Here is a 9,373-nt window from a genome sequence, read left to right on the forward strand (position 1 = left end):
TTTTTTGAGTAATACGTATAAAAACACTTGTCATTATAAAGAAAAATTTCACAACTATTGCACATGTATGCTATATTTTTTCTTATTCTATATGCAAAACAATTACGACATTTTCTTAACACATATACCGCACTTTTTATTTTTATTGACTGATTATTTTTTAGCTTATCCGAAAGCCTTTCTGGTAGATCGAGAGCACTGGCACAGAAAGAAACCGGTGAAATGTCCTTAAAATCGATAGATTTCACTGAATTTTGTATCATTTACTCACAAGAAAATCTTTAAATTTAATTTTGCTCTTTGGATTTAGATTTTGATGACGCGGAACGAATAAAACAATGCGCACTGAAAAAAACAATAGAACCATATTTTTGATCCATTTCATTGTTTTTTTTTTAAATATAGAGTAACATGGTTGGTATTGCTCGGCACGATTAACACCTTTCATTTATTTAAAAAAAGTCCTTTATACAATGGCGTTTTACCTTTTCTGGCATGTTTTATCTGTGGGGCCTTTAATTATATATCTTTGAGGGATTCTGGCAAACCCCTATTTTTTTAGATTGTTCCACAAAGTTCCGTTTCTGAAAAGTAAATCTTTTGCATGTTAAGCGCTATTATAAAAATTGTCAGCATAAATACGGTGCCATTTTTCCAGATATGGGTTTAGTACATTCATCAGCGTGTCTATTAACCATGAAATCATTCCCTCATCCAGCGAAAAATTTTGCTTTGGCTTGTAAACATTTTTGAATTTGCCTAAAATGTAATCAACTTTTGCCAGCCTATCTGTACTATAATATTTAAAGTTATTGCATTATTAACAAGATGCAAGAAGATTAAAATTTGTCTAAATCTATTTCTTTTATAATTTTTTGAAATATGTGCGTCTCAATTAGGGGTTTGTAGACCAATAATAATTTAAACACCCTAATGAACTATACCCGTTATGATAAGTAAGCAAAAGATCTTTTTCAGTTCACTTACTGTCATATTCGCTCCATTGTGCAGTTTTTTCCATATTTTTGTATTTGTGAGATGCTTTCACTATTGTTGGAAAAATCTTGTACCCTGGAATACCTTCGAAATCTTGATTATTCCTTGTTGGATCAAATTAACTTGTCTTCTGAGATAATAAATTTATTCGTTAGACAACGCGTCTTCAAAATTTTCTAAAAAGGTTTAATCTCTTTTGTACATTTTAGGTTGAATAAACATATGTTTTAATATTAAAACCACAATCACAAAAGATCACTAAGCAAAGCACATGTCGATCGATATTTCAGAAGAGACTAAATGCATTTTTTTATCTGTGAGGAATTCACGAATTTAGGGTGCCTCATATACCCTAATAGATGAATTCTCAAAAGATATGCATAAAGTAAGCTGATAAGACGGGACAGGTAGTAGCATTTCACCCTTTTAGAGCAATATTGATTTTAAAATATATTAATATATTTGTATACAAGTTTTTTTCATTATATCATGTAATTATGCGACACACAGATTAAAAAAAACTGGCTAAATTACATACTTACCAATATGTTTATGAAAAAAAGCATAAGATAGTTACATATTCAATTTTATTAAAATATCATATTTGGAATTATAGGGAATTTAATAAAAAATATAATTGCTTGCCACCAAGCAAAGTTCAGCAAGAAAACCTCGGGCGTTAAGCTGTTAACAATTATAAATTGCTATGTGTAATATAAATTATAACTAATATATGTCACTGCAGATGGGACCGCTTTTTAATAATAGCGCATTTTTTATAAATAAAAATTTGAGTGCAACGCTGGGGTTCGAACCCGCAACAACAAAAAAGAAAGGTCAGTTGTGCGACACATGTATACATAGTATACGTACAGCACAAACATGTCTTTGACATAATAATTTTCGAGATTGTCCATTAAATTTCGCAACTGTGAACAGACACGCTCCATCCCTTGGACAAATTGAAACTAAATGTAGACGGAGCGCCCTTTTGCGAGCGGGGCACATCTTAAACACCGTACATTAGCCACGAAACACGTATGCTTTATGATTCTCACTAGCATTCGTTATTACGAGAAGTAATAAAGTCTCGTTTTACTACAAATTACACAATAACCAGGGGCGCGTGTGTGACATTGTATCATATTATACACACAAACAGTTGACGACTTTGAAGCACATTTTCCATTAACCTCGCGCTCAAGGTTTACGCATAAATATATAAATATAATATATTATTACATTATACACACATGCATACATAAATTCTAAAGATATAAGCTCCGTGCCTTATTTTGATTATTTATGCGCCTAAATCTTTAACGCACTATGGATTTCCATATCTTAAAGGTCCCTCGTGAGATCGACAAGCTTTCATTGTATCATATACTTGATAATATATTTATGTCAAACAGTTCATAATAGAGTTCTCCTAAACATACATATATTTATAGTATAGTAATCCCTTTTATCTATGATATGTTTTATGATTTAATATGTAGCATTTTAAATATTAAAAGTAATTATAAACTCAAGGTGCCCTCTAAACCAAACGAGCTTTCATGTGGCGCATCGCTTTACCTCGATTACCTAGAAAGTATAAATATTTTAAGTATCCGACACAACAAGCTTTTCGTTAATTTCATGAATATTGCACTTTTTGGATAGTAGCGTATACATTTTTATGAAGACGTGAATTAATATTGGTGATCAGCTTGTTCGGAGTACTCGCTATATTTTTAGAATAGTTAAGGCGCAAAATCTTCTCACGTGTTGATTTGTTGGGTATATATAAACTTTATGTGAATATATTATTGACTATAATATAATTTAATTGTGTTTAATAAACTTTAAGCTTTAGAATTTATCACAAATTCTAGTTCAAGCATTGATTAAGACAACAACTATATAATTCTATAAATATAACTAAAATATTGTCATATAATTTATTGAGAAAAAATAAACAAATTACCGTTTTCTAGTATATTTAAATGCAATTAATTGAAAATATGACTACACTATGGATTGTTCAACAATAACAAATTTTTTTTTTAGCTAAATTCAAGTATCAATCACAAAAACGCTTTAAAATACGCTACATATTTTAAAATAATTTATTAATATTTATATATTTAATTGTTTTTATTGTTTCAAAGCCAGTTATTTTTTTCCATTTTTTAATAAAATAATGGCAAAGCAATAAAGCTATTCGTCCAATTTTTTTGTTTTTCAGACTTATTTGAAAGTCCCATTGCTTTACCCATGATACATATATATATATCTTACCTATACTTTTGCAAATCAATACCATATTCCAGGCAAGGAAAATATATTGTGAGTATATTGAAGAAATGAAATATTTATTTATAAATAAATATAGGCATGTAGCTAATACTGTCGGTGATTCGAAATATTTTTCGTTGTTTATTCGAAAATCAGCAAACGCGAACGAAAGCGCAAACAAATCGAAGGAAACAGCCATGGGAATATATTACTCGTATCAGCACAACTAAAACTTTTCTGCACGCTCTGCTCTTAGAAACTGGAGCGAATAGTCAGGAAGACATTGAACGTGCGCAACTAGAGCCGTAGAAAAATAAACAAAGTAACGCGTACAAGCTTCCGGCCAATTTTTACACCGCAAAAATACACATTGTAGAGACCCTTAAAAATACAACTTATTTTCGACAAGACTGCATTTCTGAAGACTTTCACAGAAGGTATTTTCAACTACAAAGTTGATCAATCAATACAATGTAAACACTGGGTTTTGACTTATGCTATAAAGCTTATGCTATAAAGTTTAAGCTCAAATTGAGTATATTTAAAAAAATTCAATTTTAACTTTTTAGTATAGCAGATAATTAATATTTATGTGCGAGTTTTGAACCGTCAGCATTTCAATTGTTAATTATTAATCATCTGCGTAATTTTACCTGAAATTATTATATTAAAAACATTTTATAATATCCATGCCAACGTTTTACAGCAAATACACTTCTCGTTAAATGAAATATTATATATTATACACTGATACATTTTCTATCCCCAGTGTATTATAAAGTTATCAGCAACTTTACGCCAGTATTTTATTTTCCAGGAAAGTTTATTCCAAATATAACTCATATTAAATATAATAATTTTTCTTCATTAAACGTAATATTGTTTACACAAAAAATATTTTATGTTTTAAATTATGATAAATACTACATATTTAAATATTTTTCGTATATATTAAAACGCCATTTAAAGCTCTCTTTATTTATTATATTTATATTTAATTTTTCCAATAATGTATTCTATATATATTATATATCAGGTGTGTCCAATTTTTTGGATCTTCTAGACCGCATTGCCCGATAAAAAAATTGTCAAGGACCGCATATAGAATTTAATGAATACTGAGTTTGTTTTTTTCGATATCAGTGCATCAATATCTGGTTTAATAATAGAAGTAGCGATGCATCGAGTATTTTAAATACGCTCGATTAAAATATTTTATTTTAATTTTGTGTGCTTTATACAGAAAATATAAAAGTATTCTTTAAAATAGAAGTCATAAACAGAGTGCTGTGTATTTTTATTATGCAATTATAATTATAAAAAAGCGTGATGAATAAATGATTTTTTTAATTGCATATAAAATTTTAAATCCGTTCATTACATTTAAAAGTTTACAATGTTAATTGAAATATAGTTGTTGTTTTCTGAAATTTTAAAATCTACTCACAAAGTCATGTGATAATATATAAATTAAAGCCTCAATATTACGCGGCTTTGTAAAGATAGTGTTAGTAAGTTAATTAAGTTTTTGTTCTTATTCTTAGATAGGCACAATTTCGGTTTAATTTAAAATATCGTTCATGTTCAAAATGACGAAATGCAATTTGTTTATTTTTCCTAATAGTTATTTGGTAATTATTTAGCGCGTTCTTAAAGTTCTTTACATCATCATCTTTGAGGTATTTATGGCTCTTAAAAACGTATGCATCATTGATAAACCTTATCTTTGGATTTAGAGACCTGAATGAAAACCTTCTTAGAGATTTGCATAAATTAATTATATTTTTGGGATAAACTACGACAACTACGCGATACTAAACAGTGTAGGCACGCATATATAGTTTTATCATACGAAAATAAAATTAATAAACAATGATTTAAATTCAATACTAGGCGTACTAATCATTTAATGTACTAGCCGATTACTAGCTTAAAGCTTCGAGCTTAGCATATACATAACTTTAAGGCTCGTAGATTTTTGATAAAAATTAATAGTATAATTACAGATAATTAACTAGAAATATTATAAATTTATCGTAAGCACATCATCTCCGAAGAAAGCAGTTAACTATCATACTTTCCAAATATATATTTGCTTACCTATTCCATTGTCATTGAATTGAAAATACACTATTGTTTTGAACATAAAACCCTACCGAAGTGACTGACGTCGAATGACATATTCGATATAACGAGCCAATTGAGTATTTTCAGCATTTGAACTACATTTTCCACCATTTTTGTTTCGTGTATATACAGTACGACGCGGGAACGATCAAAACCTCCCGCTAAACCGTAAATCAAGTGTTCTCTTTGTCTTTTTTATATATATGCATCCTGTGTCATAATAATATCGGGACTTCTTTTGTAACTAAAACATTAGATTGTACGGCATACACAACCCTTTTTTATGACGCTGTTTCCATTACGAAGATGAGCTTTGGTGTCTGATACGGCATGATGTGGCGCATTGTTCGTGGTGTATATATTTTATGGTCGCCTTTGAATAAAGGTTTACGCGATGGCCATAACACGAGTGATATCGTAAATTTATATTCACGGCCGAATAACTGCAGACTAGTCGAGAAAATATTTTATGGGCGTGTGAACACACGATTGTCGGTTTTTATTGTAATTGGAATTACGGATATCGGCGCGTGAAAGCGCTTATCGGGCACGCTTTTGCCGAAATGCGTCCGAAAACACTGTACCGCGTTTTATTATTATATCTGTAAATGTGTACGTAGGTATGTAGTTGTGTATGTGTACAACCGATATTTATTTCTGCTGTGTAAAACCGTACCAATTAGAGTTCGTACTGCCGCTGTATAGTTATTCAGAGCGAATCCTGTTGATATTGGAGGTTTATTAAGTCCGTAGTCAAAAGTTAAAAATAACAATACAAAAAATGTACCTATCGATCGCTTTTTCTTAATAGGTACTCGGGTATAGTACACGGATAATCAAAGTGGGGACAAGCTGTATGATTATGATTTCTCTATATTTTCTATTGAAACAAATAACTTTTATTTTAGGTAAACTGTCTACAACAAACGCGATCTTCTGGCCATTTCAAAAAAATTTTTGGTCATGTTAAACCGTAATTAGAAGGTACTTTTTACGCTGGATGAAACATGGATACATCACAATACACCATCAATTTTTATGTATTTATATTTGTGGCAATATTAATAAATTTCCATGTATTCAAATTCCTCGCTGGTTCACTGACAAGTAAATATACTCAGCTATTTGTTTTTATTATCTTACGTACGCGAGGCTCCAAATAATATAGAAATTTCGGGAAGACCGCTAAACAACTAAAGAAAGGTTAATATATGGTACAGTATGCCGTTTTTAACTTTTGTAATAATCCCATATTGGCAAAGAATCTTTGAAAACAAACTCATATGTAGGTTATATTTATATGTTGGAAAGTGAATCACGAAGACACTTGAAAAGTACATAAAATACATTATGAATACGTATATTTTCGTTAGAATTGTGTTTCTAAAAACAATAACTGATACAATGTCGTCGTAGAGTTTGCCGTACGATTACAACACATATTTTATTATTATGTATGTAGATGAAATAAAGAAAGACAAAGTAACAATTGATTTACTCCCCTTTTATTCTGTACGCGACCTACATACAACTTGTTAAAAGGCATATATAGAATCCAACGAATTCAGAAAATAACAGAATCTCGAAAATCTGCAAATGGGATCTTAACGTGCGCCGTTTCGCGGTTGAACTTTATTAGCGTTAATAAGATATTGCTCAAGTGTAGGGATTTTATACGCGCGCCCTAATAAAAAAATACAAATCGGATTCCCGATAAAAATAAAATGTATAATGTTTGTACGTTAAAGAGTACAAGGATGAGATAGATTTGTTTTTTAACTCACTTATATGAATTGCGGGGAAGTTACCAGCTTCTGGCACGAGACCAGATATTTTTAAAACACATTGTTACGCAATATTAAATAATTTTATATATTAAAACTTTTCACTATGATATAATAACGAATATGTTCTTTATAGCGATACTAAAGATTCCAAACAAATCTTTGCAGTGACTTCATTAGATGATAAACATGTCAGTTAGTCAATAACATAATCTATTAAACATACCTGTTTTTCAAGTAATTTTTCACAAGGATTCAAATATTTCTGTGTAAGACTGCACTTATAACTTACTAAATTAAATTTACTTTTTGATATGAATTACGGTTTCTAGAAGCTACCGTACAGATTTAGATTTAATTTGCCACTGTAAACTTATTCGTTGCTTGAGTTATGGACATGCACGAACACCACCCTGGTCTACAAAAAGCGTGATAAATTGTTAATCGAAAATTTTAGGTCAGCCGCCGTTCTTTTTTGTCTCTTCTGAGCTAGTAAATAAAATTATCTATATGTAACTACAATATAATCAGTGTTAGCAGGTTTAGCGGACCAAAAACAGAAGACGGTAGTGAAGTTTTCCGATAGAAATATTCAGGTTAAAACCATCTGCACTGATTATCAAAAAGCGTTTTAAAAAGTTTATCATGAACTTCTTCTTTGGAAACTAAATAACTTTTTTTAAGTCTCGAACAAGGAGACGTAGTACACCTTGTCAGAAGAAATACAGAAAAATCCTCATAATACAAGCCGTGTCTGTTTTTATATCCAGGTACTTATTATTTGCGTGTTTGGGGCTTTTAAATTAACTTTTTACTCGCAAAAGATTTATTTTTACGGAAAACAGGAAAATCTAAAAAAAAATAAGGTTCTGCTAAGATCGCAAAAATATACAATTAAGGCACCTACAGATACAACATTGCAGAAAAAGTAAAACGCTTATCCAAATTTTAAAAACAAAGAATTATATCTACCTTTAATAACAGCCAGATGACACGGGAAAAAACAGAACGACTGGCCTTAAAATATACTGTAAGCCTCAACGTATAATGGATTGTAATAAACATTGGAAAGTTGTTGATCACGCCGATACCTAGTTACATACCTAATATTTAAAAAAACAATGGAATAAACAAAAAAGGTTGTTTATTATTTATTTCAAAGTGCATTGTTCAATTCGTTCCGCGTCTGAATCCTAACAGAAAAATCGATTTCAAAGATTTTCTTTTGAGTAAGGATGCAGAATTTCGTTCTTGCCGTGCCCGTGCTGTCGATCCACCACAAAGGATTTCAGATAACCTGAAAATTCATTAGCCAATTAAAATAGAAACTGGGGTGTATGTGATAAAAAAATGTCGTGATTGTTTTGCATATAGAATAAGAAAATATATAGCATACATGTGCAATAGTTGTGAAATTTTTCTTTATAATGACAAGTGTTTTTATACGTATTACTAAAAAAAAATATTGAAATATATATAAAAAAAGTGAAAATAATAAAAATAAATTTAAATAAGGATATAGTGTGGTTTATAAGTGTAATTATGAAAATATACGTGTCCGTGACAGTTGTACGCAGAATATGGACGCCGAAAAATTTGGTGAGTGCAAATTATATTATACTATAAATAGATACAATATATTTTATAAATTATTTACACAAAAAATTATCGAAGCATTTAATCATACATATTATTAAATTATAAATAATTGGTATGTGGTTACATACCAATTATTTATAATTTAATAATATGTATGATTAAATGCTTTGATAATTTTTTGGTTAATGGTTATTGCAACCATTTTCAATTTACGCAAAATATTAGGAATGAAAAATACATATTTATTCGTTCATGATTTTATTCCTCAAAGATTCGTTTAAGCGCAATATTATTTTTTTTCAAATATTTTACTTAATGATGGCAATAAACTAATACGGCATTAATTAGTCCAAAATAAAGCTTTTCACCCTGGTTTATTAATCTGTAAATCATTTCGATTTTCCAAATCGTGAGGAAATATCAAAATAACATACACCATTAAAAATGCTCGTAAGTTAATAGATGATATTTTTGGAAAGTTTGTTGATTACTGTGTTATCTGATTTATCTACATAAACATAATTTTAGGTTAAAAAACTTTGGTAATTGATATATTATCAACTGCAGATGTTTTGATTTCTTTT

The sequence above is a fragment of the Plectrocnemia conspersa genome, unplaced genomic scaffold, assembly GCF_051122295.1.
Source record: "Plectrocnemia conspersa isolate PC_06_02 unplaced genomic scaffold, ASM5112229v1 ptg000014l, whole genome shotgun sequence".
In the NCBI taxonomy this organism is placed as follows: domain Eukaryota; kingdom Metazoa; phylum Arthropoda; class Insecta; order Trichoptera; family Polycentropodidae; genus Plectrocnemia; species Plectrocnemia conspersa.